Here is a 19,321-nt window from a genome sequence, read left to right as displayed (position 1 = left end):
CCAGTCAAGCCTTCAGATGACTGCAGTCCTCTCTGACATCTTGGCTGCAACCACATGAGAGACATTCCTCACCCACCTAAGGCAATCTGAGTTGATTGACTCTCAGAAATTGTGTGAGATAATAAATGTATGTTGTTTTAAGCCTCTAAGTTTTGGCATTATTTGCTATGTACCAAATATAACCAATACTCTCAGGAAATCTGCTTTGAAAATAGATATTTTTTTAAAAAATCAAATCTTCTATACCAATGTCTTCATTTCATCTAAATATCTTTGAGACCATGAATCTCTAGAACAAGGAGAATATTCTTAAATATAATTCCGTCTATCTTAAAAAGATGGTACTTACACTACTGATCTAAATCTTGTTATGTTAACCACACTTTTTTTCTAACATTTTTATTCCTATTTGAATATTATGCAGGTTTTGTACTATTTATACAAAACCTAGACCATTTCTCTAGTCTTATCTGAACAAAACCTTTTAGCTCTAGATATGCTGATACACAACTTTGTAGAAGACTAAACTCCCTATAGCATGAATTACACAACTTTGATGATTGCCATTTTGTCACAAAATGTGTTCCCTTTGCTTATCTGTGGGATTCAAATGATTGTAAGCAACAAGCTCTAACACCTGTGCCTAGGAGTCATTGCTGTATTTCTTATACTGATTGGTCTCTGCTCCTTGACCTTTCAACGTCCCAAAACGTCAAAAACTAACATTTTCATGTAAAATGAAATACATTTAAATTCTTCTTTCATTAATATACCAATCAATTTATGAACACATTCAATGGTCTTGATATTTAAAACAAAAACAACAAACAAACAAAACAAAACTTCTTTTCTTTGATACAGGTTTAGCACCTAACTCCCTCCCTTCTTTACTTCCTTATTTGTCATTTTGGTGTCACACAATACTCATCTGGCATCAACAACATTCCTTTCCATTTACTAATTTTTTTTCTTTTGCAAAGGATCTCTTTCTCAGGTTAATGTTTCCACTTGTTTATACTTAAGGCTATCTTGGGAATACTTAATCATATCATTTTGCACTGCTAAGCTTAATTCACTGGCAATAATGCTTACGAACTATAGTCATAAATATGGGATTCTCAGATTTACTATATTGCCTGTGTTTTATACAAGCACGCTACATGGTATAATATTTTTTTAATAAATTCAAAACCTCACCACATTTGTGATTCATCTGATTTTAAACACATAAAAGTATTTCTTAATAATATAAGACCACCTTTTGGTCACCATGAAATGTTAAAAACTACTATGTATGTTAATTTCTAAAAATATTGCAGAAATATTTAATTAATAAGGTTTGGGTATCTTTTTAAAATTCCTTTTGAACATATTTGTTTTTTGGCTGAAAAGTAAAAGGCCATTGCATTATGCTTTCATAAAGCCAAAGAAGTAGGTATATTTAAACAGTATACTTCTTGAAAGAATGGTTTACCTCTTCATCAACTTTTTCCTGTGGAGTCAGTGATGTTCAAAGGATTCTGATGTTTTAAATTTCTCAGAAATAAGGCAAGTTGTTTCTTCCACCTGCTCAGCTACTCAAAAAACATAAACCCTTTACAACCATAATTATAAGTAGAATTATTTAATGAAATATAAACACATGGCTATCACTCTATATTCTATTAGTTTGAGAAAAGTTAGTTCAAAGGCAAGAGAGTTTTGCCATTCTACTAATAAAAAACCCAAAAAGGTTCTATGAAATAAAGAATAGAAATATTTTAAGTACACTTATACAGTCATGTGCTGCATAACAACATTTCAGTCAACAATGGACTGCATAGACAATGGTCCCATAAGATTATAATGAAGCTGAAAAATTCCTATCATTTAGTGACATTGTAGCCATCGCAATGTCAGAGCACAATGCATTACTAACATGTTTGTGGTGATGCTGGTGTAAACAAACCTACTGCACTGTCAGTCACATAAAAGTATAGCTCACACAATTATGTACTGTACATAGTACTTGATAATGATATAAACAAGTATGTTACTGGTTTATGTATTTACTATATTATACTTTTTATCATTATTTTAGAGTGCACTATTTCCACTTATAAAAAGAAGCTTACTATAAAACAGTATGCTGCGTTATGCTGGCAGCAGCCTCATACATCTCATGTTTACATCTCTCGATTGCATCATTTTCTCTTGTGCTTGATTTAATCTCATGTTGTTTTGTTCACCAAGGCCCCTAAGCATACAAAATCCACTACTGTGTAGCCACTAAGAGGCCACATTGAGCCATTGACTTGGAAAAAAATTAAAAGTGATTAAACACTACGAAGGAGGAAAATCAGTGATGGCAACTGCTCACCAGTCAAGCATGTCCCGTCCCACCATAGCTATAATCTCTAAGAACAAGAACAAAGTGACAGAAGCAGTGAAAGGATCTGCTTCACTGAAGGCAATGAGACTAACAAAAATTTGAGTAGGGCCTATATCAGACATGGAGAAACTTCTAATGACCTAGACTGAAGACCAGGTACAGAAGCATATCCCTCTCAGCATGATGACGATCATGGCCAAAGAAAAAGTTTCCTTGCAATGTTGAAAGAAAAGGCTGGACCTGACTATGATGTTGAATTTACTGCTAACTCTGGGTGGTTTAAATGATTCAAGAATCATTATTCATTACATAATGTGAAAATGAGAGGTGAGTCTGTGAGTGCTGATGTGAAGGCAGCTGTAGAATTTTTGGAAACTCTAGAAAAGCTGACTGTGGAAAAAAATTACTTGCCAGAGCAAATATTCAATATAGATGAATCCTCCCTATTCTGGAAACGGATGCCTGGAAGGACTTTCATCCATAAAGAGGTCAAGTCAAGGCCAGCTTTCAAGGCTTTTAAGGACAGGATAACACTCTTGCTTGGGGGCAATGTTCAGGCTACAAACTGAAACCCTTTGTGATCTGGCACAGTGAGAACCCCACGGCTTTCAAGCACATCAATACATAGGCACTGCCAGTGTACTACAGGAGCAATAAAAAGTCATGGCTGACCCAGCTCCTCCTCCAATGTCCCCTCCTAAATTGCTATGACAGTAAAATGGAAAAATACTGTTTGGAGAATAACCTTTCAAGATTTTGCTTATTGTTGATAATGCTCCTGGACATCCTCCTTTAATTGGTGATCTTCATCTCAATGTTAAAGTGGTGTTTCTCCCTCCAAACACTATCTTTTTGATCCAACCAATGGAGTTACAGTAGCTTTTAAGGCTACTACCTGAAGAGGACCTTTGCCCAGGTTATTGCTGCAACTGAGGAAGACACTGAGAAGACACTGATGAAATTCTGGAAGGATGACAACATCTATGACTGCATCAAGAACATTCTTTGGGCTTGGGGTGATGTCACCAAGGAGAGTATGAATAGCATCTGGAAGAAGACACACAAGAGGTTCGTCCATGACTTCAAAGGATTTGCCAAGGATGAGAAGGCTGGAAAAACCAACAAGGCTATGGTTGAGATGACAAACAACTTTAACCTGAGTGTGGAAGAAGACGACATTGAGGAGCTCCTTAGAGGTGGTTCCTGAGGAACTGACTAGTGAGGAGTTGTTGCAACTGGAACAGGAACACATAGCTGAAGAAGAGGCAAAAGGAAACTACAGGAGAAGAAAAAGAAGAATCCCCAAGAAAATTCACAGTGAGGTGTTTAGCAGAAGCTTTTGTAGATCTCAACAAATTCTCTAAAAAGTGTGAAAACATGGACCCCAACCACGAAAGATTTTCAGTAATAGTAAGGAATGGTAATGGCGCATTACCTGCTTACAAGCAAATCTATGATAAAGAAAGAAACAAATCCAGCAGACCACCATGGACATATTTCTGAAAAGAATGACTCCTCCTCAAGAAAAGCCTCAAGCACATCCTTCAGGATGTACTCCTGAAGAAGGCATTGTTATCATAGGAGATGACAGCTCCATGCGTATTACTGCCCCTGAAGAACTTCCAGTGGGACAAGATGTGGAGATGGAAGACAGTGACATTGATGATCCTGCCTCTGTGTAGGCCTAGAATAATGTGTTTGTTTGTGTCATAGTTTTTTAAAAAAAAGTTTAAAAAGTAAAAAAATAAAATAATTTAAAAATAGAAAAATGTTTTAGAATAAGGATATAAAGAAAGAAAATATTTTTCCACAGCTGTACAATGTTTTTGTATCTTAAGCTTGGCATTATTACAAAAAAGTTAAAAAAGTTTATACAGTAAAAAAGTTACAGTAAGCTAACATTATTATTGAAGACAGAAAATTTTTTTTTTATAAATTTAGTGTAGCCTAGGTGTACAGTGTTTATAAAGTCTACATTAGTGTCCAGTAATGCCCTAGGCTTTCACATTCAATCAACACTCACTCACTGACTCACCTAGAGCAACTTCCAGTCCTGCACGCTCCATTCATGGTAAGTGCCCTACACAGGTGCACCATTTTTTCTCTTTTATACCATATTTTTACTGTACATTTTCTATGTTTAGATACACCAATACTTATCATTGTGTTACAATGGCCTACAGTATTCAGTACAGTAACATGCTGTACAAGTTTGCAGCCCAGGAGCAATAGGCTGTACCATATAGTCTAGGTGTGTCGTAGGCTATACCATCTAGGTTTGTGTAAGTACACTCTACGATGTCTGCACATGACAAAACCACCTGACGCCTTTCTCAGAACGTATCCCTGTCGTGAACTGACACATGACTGGATAAGCTTTTAAAGATTTCTAAGCATTATTTTTCAAAGACAACACACGACAACTTTCTAGCTGGGTTAATTTATTTATTTGCCAAAGAACTATTGAGCACTTACTCTCTCTGTTTTAGGCACTGTGCTAGATGTTAGGGTTGAAAAGGCTAATAATTATAATCTCTATTTTCAGAGAGATTTTGATAACTGAATTGATGTAAAATGTCAAAATAGAACATGTGCTCCAGCCAGGAATAAAATGGGCCATATAAAAGTCATTTTATAAATTAATCTTAGAAAAACAAAATGAGAGGGCTAGTGGAATTTCTTTTAAAGTGATCTGAGAATACTGAAACTATGAAACTTCACCTAACAGTGTTGTGAACTTTCTGGTATGTCCTGTAATGTAAATGAAAAGTTCAGGACACACATCTAGGCCTAGAGGGAGATGAGTGACAATTACTTCTGAATTCTATGAAAATCTAGATCCAGCATGCATGAGCAAGTATTGTCAGAAAGTTCTGATATCCATGACTTTTTATGCATGCCTGAATAACCATGTCATGCCTACTCTTCCTTATATTCTATCAACATTGGTTAACTAATTTTCAGTAAAAAAATTTGTTAGATACCAACCTGGAAACGATGCTCAAGTAATCATCTAATTACTTATCTATGTGTATGATGCCTGCTTCATAGTAGGTCTGCAATAAATGTTGAAAGAATAAAATCAATGTTATCCAGAGGTAGTTCAAAAAATAAATTTGAATCTAATAATATCATAATTCTGGTGCCCACTGAAATTATTAATTATATTATAACATAGTTGATAGCCCTTCAGAATTACCCAGAGATATGAGAAACACAGTTTGCCATTTAGGTATGAATGTGAACATTTTGTGATCAGTAAAAACTACTCAAATGTAAGGAAGAATGGTGATGATTAGGTAGAAAATCACAGTACTGTTCCAGTATGCAATACAGTATTATTAAGTATAGTCAGCATGCTGTACATTAGATCTCTAGAATTTATTCATCCTATATAACTGCAACTTTGTACCCTTTGACAAAGCTCTCCTAGTTCCCCCACCTCTCTGCTCCTGGTAACCACTGTTCTACTCTCTGCTTCTATGTATTCAACTTTTTTAGATTCCACTTTATTTCACATTGAAATGATAAAGTAAGAGACAAAGTAACGCCTATTATGGTTTCTGGGAAGTGGCATTACCTACCTGTTGGAGGTAATAGGTGGAAACCTGGGTGGATCCTGGTGAAGGAACATGGAAGGTATTTGAGACAAACTGGACACCTATATGCATTCGTAATTAAACATGAAGAGACATATCCACTTTGCCTCACCTTCGCCAGTAATCAGGTGGTCTCAGCGCATTGAGAAAGGTTTGTTGTCTCAGTGCTGTGGGCATATTGGCCAGGAATCTGAACATCCTAGGCCAACTGTTATTTTGGTTGCTCTCCTTGCCTTTACCATCTCCCAAAATAACAGAGCCAGCCCTGAGTCAGGAGCAGACAGGGAGGCAACACCTCTGTCCTATATAATCTGACAATGTTCCAAATGGGCAAGATGCCACGTTAGCAGATGGCAAAAACTCGAGCCCTGGAAGAAAATAAATGTGCCCCAATTTATAGTCGTATTTACTGTCGAAGAATGTTGAAGTTGCAGTTTCTATAAACCTTGAGCCTCTAAGTTTATGGGGATGAGACATTTAGTTCAGTTAAGAGTTCATTAAATTTAAATTGGACCAAGAGAGGTTGTGATGTGTTCTACTTGGTTTGATTTTAATATTACTGCTTTTATGGAAAACTCAATTGTTTCTCTAGAAGGTTTTTCTGGTGTATGTCAAACTGTTACATATTATTTTCATCAGACCATACTGGAAAATCAAAAAGAAGAAATTTAGAATGTGTTCTCAAAGCCATATAAGTTATATTTATTGAACTGATAGTTACATAGTACCAGGAATTGTTCTAAGTGTTTTAAAATATAATCTCCATCCTCATAACAACATTAATAGTGGGGATTCCATAAATCTTAGTTCTTTGTCTCTCTTTTTTCCCCAGGCAAGGACCACCACTCCCTTTTCTCTACCCCCATAAGCTTAGGTCTATAGATTGGATGTAGCATATATCACATTGTATTGCTGCTAAGACTATATATATGTCTTTGTGCCCTCTGGACTGTGAGCTCTGGAAGGTAAAGCTTTATCTTATTTGTTTTTGAATCCACAAGAACTAACATATGCTAGGCATATATTAGGAAGTTAACAAATGTTTGTTAAAGGAGTGACTTAATTTTAATTTATTATCTTGATCCTGCGGGGTATTGGAATTTGGAATTGGATCTTTCAGTCTTATGGCTCTCGGTGAGAAGTAAGAGGAGAAATTCATCTATGAACCAAAGACACTACTCTCAGGCACTGGGGGACTGAGGTGCTGGAGTGACTGGCACCATGTGATCAATACACAATCATGAAGATCGCCACAGGCAGCTCAGAAGGATGAGGTCAGGAAACCAGCTTCAGCAAGTGGCGCTTCCCTCATTATCATGGTTATTTGGCTCAGCTCAGAGAATATTAACTCAAAGTTCTAGCCATGTCTTTTCTGTCCATTAATAATGTAGTCAAATGTGAAACCTAGTCTAATGTATAAACTTTTAATTTATTGGCAATTTTATGAAATTTATTTGTTCTTAGGAATCAAACCATATTTTGTCCCTACAGAAGAAAAAAAAAAAAAACTGTATGGTTGTCCTTTAGTGTCTCTGTAAGAACACAGAATAGAATTAGAATATTAGTGTTAAGGAAGCAAAAACCTAACTCTTTAAGTACCGAAGCATTTTCACAATATCGTGCATCTAAAAGCCATTTGTTTTCTCTCCTTTTCTAAATTAAAATGTAGACTATCTTTACCATCCCAAATAGAACAATAAGTGATGGGAAACTTTTTAAATTACTCAGAGATTATTCCAAAACTTTCTTTTGGAATTCCTAGGAACTTTTCTTCAAATCATTTTTCCCAAGCATTTCTCTACAATATGAAAATATGCAATGTAATGATTCTATCCCCTGTTTTTTCTTTCAGAGGAATCCACAGGGTTAAACAATTATGCTCTTTAACGACTGTTCTTATGTGATGGATTCATTATAAAAAGGTCTAATGTGAGTGCTTGGAACCTATGAGAAGGAGAGAAACCAGGTATTTGGGCAGATGGAACTTATAAGATCTTCGATATTTTAATATTTTCTGCTGAATAGACACAGACTACTGAAGCAGAAACACCACCTGGTTTTTTATTTCATACCATTAACATACACTGAGAAAAAAATCATCCATTTCACAGCATTAAAACTAATTATAAATTCTAAATTTAAGGTAAATATTGCAGACTCGTTTCCCCCATAGTAGAATATCCATATTTTTTAAACCTGAAAATTCTAAAAACATAAGTAAAATATTCACATTCAAGGTTGAGCTTGTAGTGTCTAAAACTGGGGAAGAAAGGTATATAATAACCAGTGTAACTGATTAAGATATTCATGCTAAGATATTCACCTAAAAGTCAGATTCTTAGAAGGAATCTGAAAAGGAACCCTGCTCATTTTAAAAGACAGCTTTAAAATCAGATTGTGTTGCAAAAAATACACCATGATTGCAATAATTAAACAACAGCAGCAGTAACTACAAGAAGCATTGATCCTAATACACGGAGGGCAGCAAATGTATTGTTTAATAATGATTATTGATTATGTGGATGGCATTTGATAGGATACTTTTTCTCCTTTTAATGGACTAGAAGTCTATAGGAATGCTCTCCTGATATCACAATTGGGAATTGTTCTTCCATTTTCTTCAAACCTCCTGAAATCATAACTTGACTCAGGTCATATTTTTTGTAGCCACAGGTCTATTTCTGGTAACTCTCCTTTGCTGGCCTTACATTTGTGGTAAGCTTCTAAATTTAAAGTATATCCACCAATCCTCCATTCTCTGTTCGTTATCTTTTTTCTTGACAATTTCACGGCAGCACCTCCATCTTAGATTTATCATTTTTACATCCAGCATGATATTCTTCCCTTTCCCTCACCTCTGTGGTTTCCAGTAATATCAGTTGCAAAAATTTGTTAGGCATTAAAGGTCAAAACTGTTGACCAGAATGCATAGTAAATGTCAGACAGCGAGAACACAGTGGTGGAAATGGCCCCTAATGCAAAGCACACGTAACAGAGGATGGTCAAGTAGAGCACTCATTGCTAAGGGCATTTGCATTATAGTGTGCTAACGCTCATTGATCAATTTTGAACAGTACAATCAGGCTGAGAGTACAGAATAATATTCAGGGAACGGGAAAATACATATTATCAGGGTGTTGTAACATATCAGTGTGCATGAGCGTGTGTTGTTAAATAAACAATTAGATCTCTACGGAACATAATTCCTCCCCTTCTATCCTCTCAGCTGCTGCTTCCTGCTATTAACACCATCACAGTGAGTACGCTGATGCATATATCACTGGGTGCATTTTTCCTTCATTGAAATCTCTAAGATATTTATCTCTACCTTTGTAAAATCAAGATCCTATAATCCATTACTCTCACACTTCCTTTCGAGTTTTCTTTCAAACTTATCTCTTCTATTCTTACAATTGTCACTTTCTCTTACTTTGAAATCTATTAACCTATTCTTCTAACTACAAGTAAATTCTGTTCTATCTTTAAAAAGAAAGAAATGCAAAAGAAGCAACAATAATCACCCCTATCATCTAACCTTCTTCCCACTCTCTCCTATTTTTTTCTTTTAGATTCCAAAATCTTCTTAATTGCATTGGATCTTTCTTTCTTAGTTCATTATGGTCTACTTTTATGACAAAACACTGTAATGAGAAACACTCACCATAAAAAAAATTACTTTCCATTTTTTTATATCCATTGCTTATTTCTTCCTTATTATGTATAAACTCTGTAGGAGATATATCTCGGTTGATGATTTTTGTATGCTTTCCATTATTTCCACACAATTAAAACTTCCCAGTAATTTTTTCAAGTTTCTGAATATTCCCTGGCCATTTCCTTTGCTGGATCCTCTTCTGATTCCTCAACTGTGGATACACTTGTTATCCAAGGCACATTTTTTTTAAATTTTATTTTATTGTGTTAAGAATACTTAACATGGGATCTACCTTCCTAACAAATTTTTCTGTGTATAATACATTATTGTTGACTATAAGTACAGCATTGTATAGCTGATCTCTAGGGCTTATTCATCTTACTTAACTGAAACTTTATGCTTATTGAAGTAACTTTCCATTCTCTTTACCCCTAGCCTCTGGCAACCACCATTCCACTTTTTGATTCTATAAATTTAAGTATGTTAGATATCTCATATAAGTGGAATCTTGCAGTATTTATCTGTTTGTGACTGGCTTATTTCACTTAGCATAATGTCCTCAAGTTTCATCCATGTTATTTCATATTGCATAATTTCTTTCTTTTTTAAAGTTAAGTAGTATTCCATTGTATGTACATACTACATTTTCTTTATTCATCTGTCAATGGACATTTAGGCTGTTTCCACATCCTGGCTATTGTGAATTGCAATGAACATGGGAGTGCTAATATCCTGGGGAGATCTTGTTTTCAGTTCTTTTGGAAAACTACCCAGAAGTGGGATTGGTGGATCATACATAGATCTATTTATAATTTTTTGAGGAGCCTCCATACTAATCTCCACAGTGGCTGCACCATTTTGAATTCCTGCTAACAGTGTTCAAAGGTTCCAATTTCTCCACATCCTCAACAACACTTGTCCTTTTTGTTTTAATAATAATTACCCTGCAGATATGAGGTGATATCTCATTGTCATTTTGATTTGCATTTCTCTATTATTAACAATGTTGAACACCTTTTCAGATACCTGTGGGCCACTTGTTGGCTTTCTTTGGAAAATGTCTATTCAGGTGCTTTGCCCTTCTTTAAATCAGGGTCTTTGCTTTTTCCTATTGAGTTGTAGGAGTTTCTTATATTTTGACAATTAACTCATTCTCAAATATACAGTTTGCAGATATTTTCTCTAATTCTGTAGGTTGCCTTGTCACTCTGCTGATTCTTTCTTTTACTGTGCAGAAACTTTTTAGTCTGACTTAGTCCCACTTGTTTATTTTTATGTTGCCTGTGCTTTTGGTATCATATCAATGATATCATTGTCAAGATCAATGTCATGAAGCTTTTTCCCTATGTTTTCTTCTACAAGTTTTAAAGTTTCAGGTCTTTTATCCATTTTGAGTTAATCTTTGTGGATAGTATAAGATAAGGGTCTAATTTCATTCTTTTGCATGTGGATATCCAATTTTCCCAGCACCATGTTGAAGAGACTATCCTTTCCCCATTCAAGGTACATTTGATTTTAAAGCTAGAGAGTATTTTAGATGTCCTCTACTCTAGGATGGATGCTGTCAAAGTGGTACCATCCAAGTACTGACAGAACACTTGCCAATGCTACAAGTCTCTGCATGACACCTTGCATTTAACACAAAATTCTCCAACCTTTTTCAGAAGTCTCATTCCCCCTCACTTTTCATCCACAAACATTCAGACCCTTCCCACCTTTGTTATAGCAGCGTAAATATTTATTTGTATGCATAAACACAAATAGCTGGTAATCTTTATGCTTTTCACCTTCGAACTCTTTGTATAAAAGAATTAAAGGAAAGTAAGGTAAATCACTAAGTGTCTTAATTTCACCCAAATAGTTGATACTAATTGGGAAACTGGGCCCTAAAACATATACTTGCTAAACTTCTCTCTCCTCATTTCAACCCTTGTATGTTAACTCCTCACAAACATACCTTTTCTAGTGGATTTCAAGAGAAGAACAAGGGAGAATTTGGCTCTGTTCAACACATTTTGTGAGTGTCTACTATGTTACAGACACTGGGCTTTGGCTTTGTGTGCAAAAAAGGTCTTTGTCCTTGAGGAATTCATAGTCTATTAGGAAAGCCAAAATCATAAACAGATACTTTAAACATAGAATATAGGTCATTAATTCAGTCACGTTAAATTTATGAGTGACCACCTCATGCTTAGCACTTTTATTGTAGGCACTGGGGATACCATGGTGAACAACATATATATATATACGAGATCAGCAGAAAAGACATATATTGAACAAGTATTACAAGTGAGAAAATGTTACGAAAGGACAGCATAGGTACTATAGGTAGAGTTGCTAGATTTAGCAAATTAAAATACAAAGGCTCCTAGTTAACTGTGAATTTCAAATAAAAAACGAATAATTTTTTTTAGTATACATATTTCTCATGCAGTCCTGCATTTTATAAGTGGAGTATGTAACTTGATTTGGGAGAGTCAGAAGGATAAATACACATTAACTAGTTTAAAGGGTGGTTGTAAGATAAAAGGATGGAATTGTATTTCAGGCAAATTGAACAGCAAGTAGAAAGGCCCAAAGATAGGAAAAAGCATGGCTCACTCCGGTATATAAAAGGAGCTCCATGTAGCTGGGTTACAGAACTCAAGGAGGATGAGAATAAATTTGTGGAAGTAGGAGAGGCCAAGATTATGCAGGATCCAGGCTGTGTGACTGATTTAGAACTATAACAAGGTCAATGCTAGAGACTTCTTGGGTATTACGGGAGACCAGAAAACTTCCAGAAACGATCCTAGGCAGCTAGAACATTAAGTTTACCACACTCTAGTGCAGGTGCCTGTGCTGTGCACACCTTTGGGCCACTTCACAGAATATTTTTAATATACTAAAATACAATTATCATATTAATAAATTAATGTAACAACGTATATACTTCGTTAATAATACATTAAATATTCAGATCTATTAGCAGATCTAATAATTATTGAAATTTTAAAATCTTGGATACAAATGAAAATTGTTCATATTCTATGATTTGTATGTATTATATGTATTGAATGATATTTGTTCATATTATTAAGGTGATAAGAAAATATCATGATTTCTATTGGTGATGAAGACACAGATATTGCTAACTACTGTGATTTGATGCCTACATTCATAAACAAAGAAAATGCTAATTATTAGGATAATAAAAATGGAAATGTAATTTTTTTCATCCAAGATCACAACCATGTGAACTCTATTCCTGGACTCTTCAGAGGCTTGCGGATGTCAAGTCAAGGCCCCAGCTCCAGCCGCCTCCAGCACACCATACCAAAGGCGGCCAAAGCCTCTATCCTCCCACAGTGTCAAGCAGGGCTACCTCCTGACCCAGTTGAGCAAAAAGCACTAATTAAGAACCTACAATTGACAACGCATGACTTGAAAGTGGCTATTAAAGATAGTATGATAGAGACTTTTTTTGTTTGCTTGTTTTTATTGTTTTTAAATTATGTTTGTCACTTTGTGTATTTCAAGGACAGGAAGTTAGGTGATTCCCCTCTTAATTCAACAATGCTACTTACAAATCATTGCATGTCTACAACTTCAGATCCTTTGAGGCCATATACCTAGTCTATCTCTGTCCTCTGGTGCATTGCCACCTACTGAACTCCTGGACATATCCTTGCATTAACTGGACATTTTACCACCCGGCTCACAGTGATCTTTTCCATCTCAAGTCCTGCTCTCATTTTAGGAGACTTCAAGATCCCCACAGACGGCCAACCATGAATCCTAGTTTATCAACTCCTTGACCTCACATCCAGGGGATTACTGCCACTACTTCTATTCCTCCCCCGCTGAAGACTATACCTTGTCATCACTCAGAAATTCTCTGCTTATAAAATTTTGAATACAAAAAATTTAATCATCTGGTCGTCAACTCCTATCTCTCAATTTCTCTTATTCACTTACTTCCTCTTTTTCTGTTTTCAAATTCATCACATCCATTTACTCCTGTTCTCATGATTAGCCCACCTTTGACTCTATTTCTTCTCTATCCACATTAAATTCAGCTGGTTTCATGCAAATAACTTCAACTTTCTTTTCTCATGTTGTCTTTCTATCTCTTTCATCAGGCAAGGTCAGCTATCTGCCTTTGTCAGACGGCATTGCGGCTGTTGAGTGCTGCTGGAGAAAAACTTAGCTGTGACTACAAATGGCACTACACCTGAAGGGTCTCCCACTGGAGCTGGGCTTGGAGTGGTTCTTGGTGGTTCTTCTATGTTTTTCTCATCTGATCTCTCTTTTGCTCTCCAAAAGGATCTTCTACTTCATCCTGCTTAAGTTTTTACAGAGAAAATAGAAGCAATGAGATAGTAACTCCCTCACTCTGTGGTCAAACCTACAAACCTACCTGAATTTGTCACTGTTAGTTTCATTTTCCCTCCTGTTACAACGGGAGACCTGGCCCACTTCATAAGGACAAATTCCTTTACGTATCGGCAAGATTTTATCTCCTCTCATATACTTAGGTACCTTACTATGCCTATTCTCTTCTTTCCATCATGAACCTTCAGTAAAAAAAGATAATTTTCTTGGCGTCTTCAGTTTATATAGAAACCTCACCTTTTTCTGACCTTGACCTCCAACCTTTATCACTCATTTCTCCTCTCTTTCAAAACCAGATTTCATGAATGGGTCAACTAAAGTTGTCTTTTCTACTTCCTCATCTCTCGTTCACTTGTATTTTATTTTTAAAGGGATTTTGTAGTATGAAAGCACTGGAAGAAAAATGTCATTTCTACATAAACTGCATCATCACTTTTAAATCACTATTAAGGATTTTAAGCATGTTTCTGATTCCTCGACTAATGCACATAAGTAAATTTATTTCCTAAGTTAGATGAAACAACTCTTTTATAGCCTTGATCCCATTTACAAAGAGACAATGCAATTTACTAATGGTGCGCCAATGACCTGAAAGGTTAATTCAGATCAAACATGCAAGTAGTTTTCAATCTTTGTGGAGAAGTTGATTCACTGTCTCCTATGGAACTCTAGTGACCTGCATCAGGCCCAGGTCTACCTGCTCATGTAGAAATAAATAAGTTTATCCAGATTCTCTTTCAGTCATTCTCTCAAGCTACATTTGAGTTCAAATTCAGATCTAAACCTTATTAAACAAGCGGCTGTAGCCAAGGTATGCAAACCCTTGATAGGAAGCTATCAAAAAACTGTGCATTTAGGAAAGGCAAGAGTGGACAGTAGGGACCATGGAAGAAAATAAGAGTAAGCCTATATAAAGGTTCTGTTCTACAATATATATTCCTTTCATTTCTAGTCCACTGTTGCACAGACTAGTCTATCATGTCAACAGGTACATTAATAAACGAAATTGAACTTTTGGGGGTCAATATGTGCAAGTCGGGAAGCAGGAATTGGGTATAGGAATATGACCGATGGCAGAAGGAGAAGACAAAAAGACACCTCAGAAGGATCACAGTAATTATACGCAGAGCCAATGTAAAAATTGAGGACTAAATGTGATTCTCATAGAAAACTCATACAAACATTGTCCTTCAGGGCTACCTGTCCCAATTCCACATCAATTCTTTTATTCTTTTACTCTGGGAATAATGTTGGATAGACAAATTACAATCTTAAAACATTGTTTTGAAGAAAATGCCAAATCTTATTTTGTATTACCTACAAATGAACCCTATACTCCCCTAGGTCCTGTCATCTCCTACTCTGTTAGGAATATTGTAACCACTGCAGGCTTCTCCATGTGAATATCAAAATTACTGGTGGAGCTTTTAAATGATAAAGATGATCATACCACCCACACTCCACTCAACCAAGATCTGAATCAACAGGTTGAGAGTGGGACATGGGTATCTATATTTGTAAAAAGCAACTTTTTAGGTAATTCTAAGATGCATCTAGCACTAAAAACCATTGCTTCCTCAAGATAAAAGTAATATAGACCATATTAATATCAAGTTGTGATATAATAATCTTGATTCCAGATTAATGAATGACATACAAAACTTCTTCATCAGCATTTCAAATAGTTCCCTCATTCCATACCCACTTCACATTACACATGCTCTTAGCAGAAGTAAAGAACAATCAAAAACCACTATCTTTGGAAATAAATGGTCTGTTTGAAATCTAATGAGAAAGTAATTAACCTATTCAATGGACAGGTTGAAACTTATTTTGGCAGCTGTTCTCATAAACCGCAGTTGAATGAGCACAAAATTCACCACAGAATAGAGACCATTGACCACCCAAACACTGCTGGCTGCTGGATCCTCAGCAGGAAAATTTTCACTTATTATTACATCCAAGGGATAAATAAATACCCAAATATGGGTAGGGTTAAAAAAATAAATGTTAAAGTTGCTTGCTACAACATTGTATTAAATTTGAGATTTATCGTATCAGTTGGAAGAGATTCAACAATTTAATGGATATTTTACACCTAGCTTTGGTGTGAAACTAGTTATGTCCCCAAATAATCTCATAGCTTTCCTGCTGATAAGAGCTATTAAATATCAGCGTGGATTTCTTGAGGGGCTCTAGGGGCTGAGCACAAATGATTTCTTGCCAGTTCCACACTCCTTACATTTATGGAACATCTTTTCTTCATTGGTGATAGCTTTTACAGGTTTAAGCACATGGAATGAAACGACAGTTTTCTGTAGAGATATACAATTCTGATTCAGCCTTTTTAAAAAGAAAATCGCTCCTATCAATTAGAATTGGTAATATTCTGTTTCAGAAAATATGAAATTCCACTATAGAAAAGTGATTTCATTTGAAAGTAGTTGGAATTTCTTAGAGAAAAATACTACTGGTTGAACTATGTTCTCCATAGCTAATTTATAAGAATTATTAATATTTTAGTATTGATATAAAATGTAAGCAACAAAAAACGGCTGTAAATGAATTAGGTGTATGTGTGCAAATGTCTATATTTATTTCTTAGTGAACACAGCCATCTTTTGTGCTAATTCTTGTTTTAAACGTGTTAGAACAGTTTATTAAATCAAAAACAATTTATTTAATCAAAAACATCACATGAAAATTAGGTTTTGTTTTCAACTTTTAGGACTGACGTCATACACAGAAGTATATCAATGTTGGCATTATTTAAACATATCATTATTTAAAGACATCAGTTAGGGCCGGCCCTGTGGCTTGGTGGTTAAGTGCGCGCGCTGCGATGCTGGTGGCCCGGGTTCGGATCCCGGGTGCGCATCGAGGCACCACTTCTCCGTTCATCCTGAGGCCGAGTCCCGCATACAGCAACTAGAAGGATGTGCAGCTACGACATACAACTATCCACTGGGGCTTTGGGGGGGAAAAAATAAAATAAATAAAATCTTTAAAGACATCAGTTAGACTTAACTTCTATGTTGTTAGGTCTTTTCTGACTAGCACAATTAAATGGATAAAAATTGCATTCTTAATAACATGATGATAATATTCAAAGGATTTCTCAAAAATGCCAAATAATAAATAAATGATATGGCATAAAATCATCTATGGTGATTTCCATCAAATAAAATAATGAAATCTTCAGAGAAGCAGTATTTTAAGTATTTATCTTATTACCTGTCAATCGATGAATCTTTTAATAATATACTAAAACAGGGACTGTATATAGCCCAGAGAATTACAGGTAAGATTATAGAGGAATGGTTAATGTAACCATTGATTAGGGTGTTTTTTTACTCCAAACGCAATGGTCTTTCCACCTGCTGACATATCACTATTACTAAAACAAAAATCTATTAGAATTAGTTGTTCCACATTGAATATCAAATGAACATGCTATAACGAATACAATCATATAATATTGGAAGTAGCTATTCAGCACAATTTGCCAGGATTTAGCTACATGATTCCCATTACCATAAATAAAATATGAGACTAAATCGCCTTGATGCATTTGACCCTAAGAACATCATGTTTCCTACTTTCAGGGGAAAAGACACAACAATGAACAACTTCTTCCTCAGTAGACAGAGAAAATAAATCCCTATCGTTGTTATACAGTGTGATCTAGTTTTTACAGTTTCCTTTGTGGAGCAAAGAAGTGATACACAGGTAGTTCATTTAGGAGATCTTGATTGCCCTGAATAAAAAAGTAGTTCAGGTAATAAAACAAATCACTTCCTCCTCTTTTCATTGTAGGCCAGGTTAAATAAAAAAAAATTGTTGGCAACCCAATTCCATTGGCATTTGCATTAATTTGAACAAAAGTGGTATTTAATTTACACGTACAAAATTACACAGATATATACAACTTTCCATTAGCATCGTATAGCCATTTACACTCATGCCAAGATAGTGATTCAAGTCGCAGTGTCCCACAGTTCTTGCTCACTTTTCAGGTTTCCTGGTCTTTCCTTTTCTTCCAGAACATAGGATTGGTGGGAATATTGTTCCAGGCTCAGAAGAAACATAAATAAATGGCAGAGTGGCATTTGGTGACATAATATATTTCTTAGCAGGTATATTGCCATTTTATGGTGATTTTCTGTTTACTCTTTAACACTACGTTTATTATACCATCAAACCTGCTTTCAGTAAAGTCTAGAAAACAAAATACATGAGGTTGGGGAACGAAAATAAGAAAAAATGGTATACTAGGTTTCCTATTTTATATATATATAGATGTATATGTGTGTGTGTGTGAAAGCACGATTTAAACGTAGTTGCATGGGTATTTTGATCAGACATTCTTAATTCTCATAAACAAAGAAAGAAAATTGCATTCTCCAAAGAGTTACACTGCCCATGAGGAGTAATTGAATTAATTCTAACTCATGAATTTTTCTTTCATTAGTAAACTAGGTAAGTAATATGACTTACAAACTAACTCAGTATGCAATTGACAAAACTGATTTGAAAGGTCTTTCAGTACATTTTCATCTGAATGAACTATAAATAGATGTGACTATTTTTTATTTGAGAATTTTCATCATTTTTACATGACTCAGTTTGGTTTGAAGATCATTTTGGTATGGTATGTGGTAGAAAACACATTCTTGCAAGAAACTTGTGTTTTTTATGAAATTGATTAATGGGAGTTATAGGAAAATCCCACCCTTATGGTCTAGACAGGAATAGACTATAAAATCCAAAAGTTCCTTGAGGTTCTTTTCACCTGTCTTTTTGACCTTAATAGTTTAGGTTTGCAGAGATAGTTCAAGTGAATTTGATTTTATCTTCTGCTGGGAAATTCTATTGCTTATGGCTTATCTTTCCATTGTGATGACTTGAACTACATCCTGGCCGCTTAGGTATTGCTCATACTATAACTATCCTTTTCACGGTGATCTGAATAAATGCCTTCTCTTGTTTTTAACCCCTTTAAGCAAACTTTTTTTCTCTCAATATCTTAACTTGTAAACTCCTTGTGAAGGGGCGGGCATAATGGAACTGGAATCAGAGATGTTCGTTCCACTTTTAACTCGGTAACTACCAGAGTAAACCTTGGTCAAATTTGATTTTTGTTTGCCCATTTGTTTCGTTTTGTTTTCCTTCTCTCTGCTTAATTCATCCATACATTGAGGGAGTAGAAGCATGGCAGCATGATGTCCTGGAATGAACACTATAAAAAGGTCACTAAATCTCTCTTCTATGGCTGGCTTTTCAGATAACAATATGGCCTGCGACAAGGCACCTATAAACTCT

General features: G+C 35.4%; 2 long non-coding RNA genes across 2 annotated transcripts in view; both read right to left on the bottom strand.

The window, feature by feature from the left end:
* The window catches only part of LOC147913467 (uncharacterized), a 268,097-nt gene that overhangs the window by 183,088 nt on the left and 65,688 nt on the right, over nucleotides 1-19,321 (bottom strand). The window lies entirely within an intron of this gene.
* Nucleotides 1,271-12,576, bottom strand: LOC147913468 (uncharacterized). Its single transcript, XR_015548736.1, has 3 exons — nucleotides 6,083-12,576; nucleotides 5,956-5,990; nucleotides 1,271-5,427 (listed from the first exon to the last, which is right to left on the bottom strand). It is a non-coding gene; the product is annotated as an uncharacterized LOC147913468 (long non-coding RNA).

The sequence above is a fragment of the Ceratotherium simum genome, chromosome 27, assembly GCF_057802395.1.
Source record: "Ceratotherium simum simum isolate JZ-2026a chromosome 27, ASM5780239v1, whole genome shotgun sequence".
Lineage (NCBI taxonomy): Eukaryota > Metazoa > Chordata > Mammalia > Perissodactyla > Rhinocerotidae > Ceratotherium > Ceratotherium simum.
The sequence above is the reverse complement of the archived record's forward strand: the minus strand, read 5'-3'. Positions and strand labels throughout refer to the sequence as shown.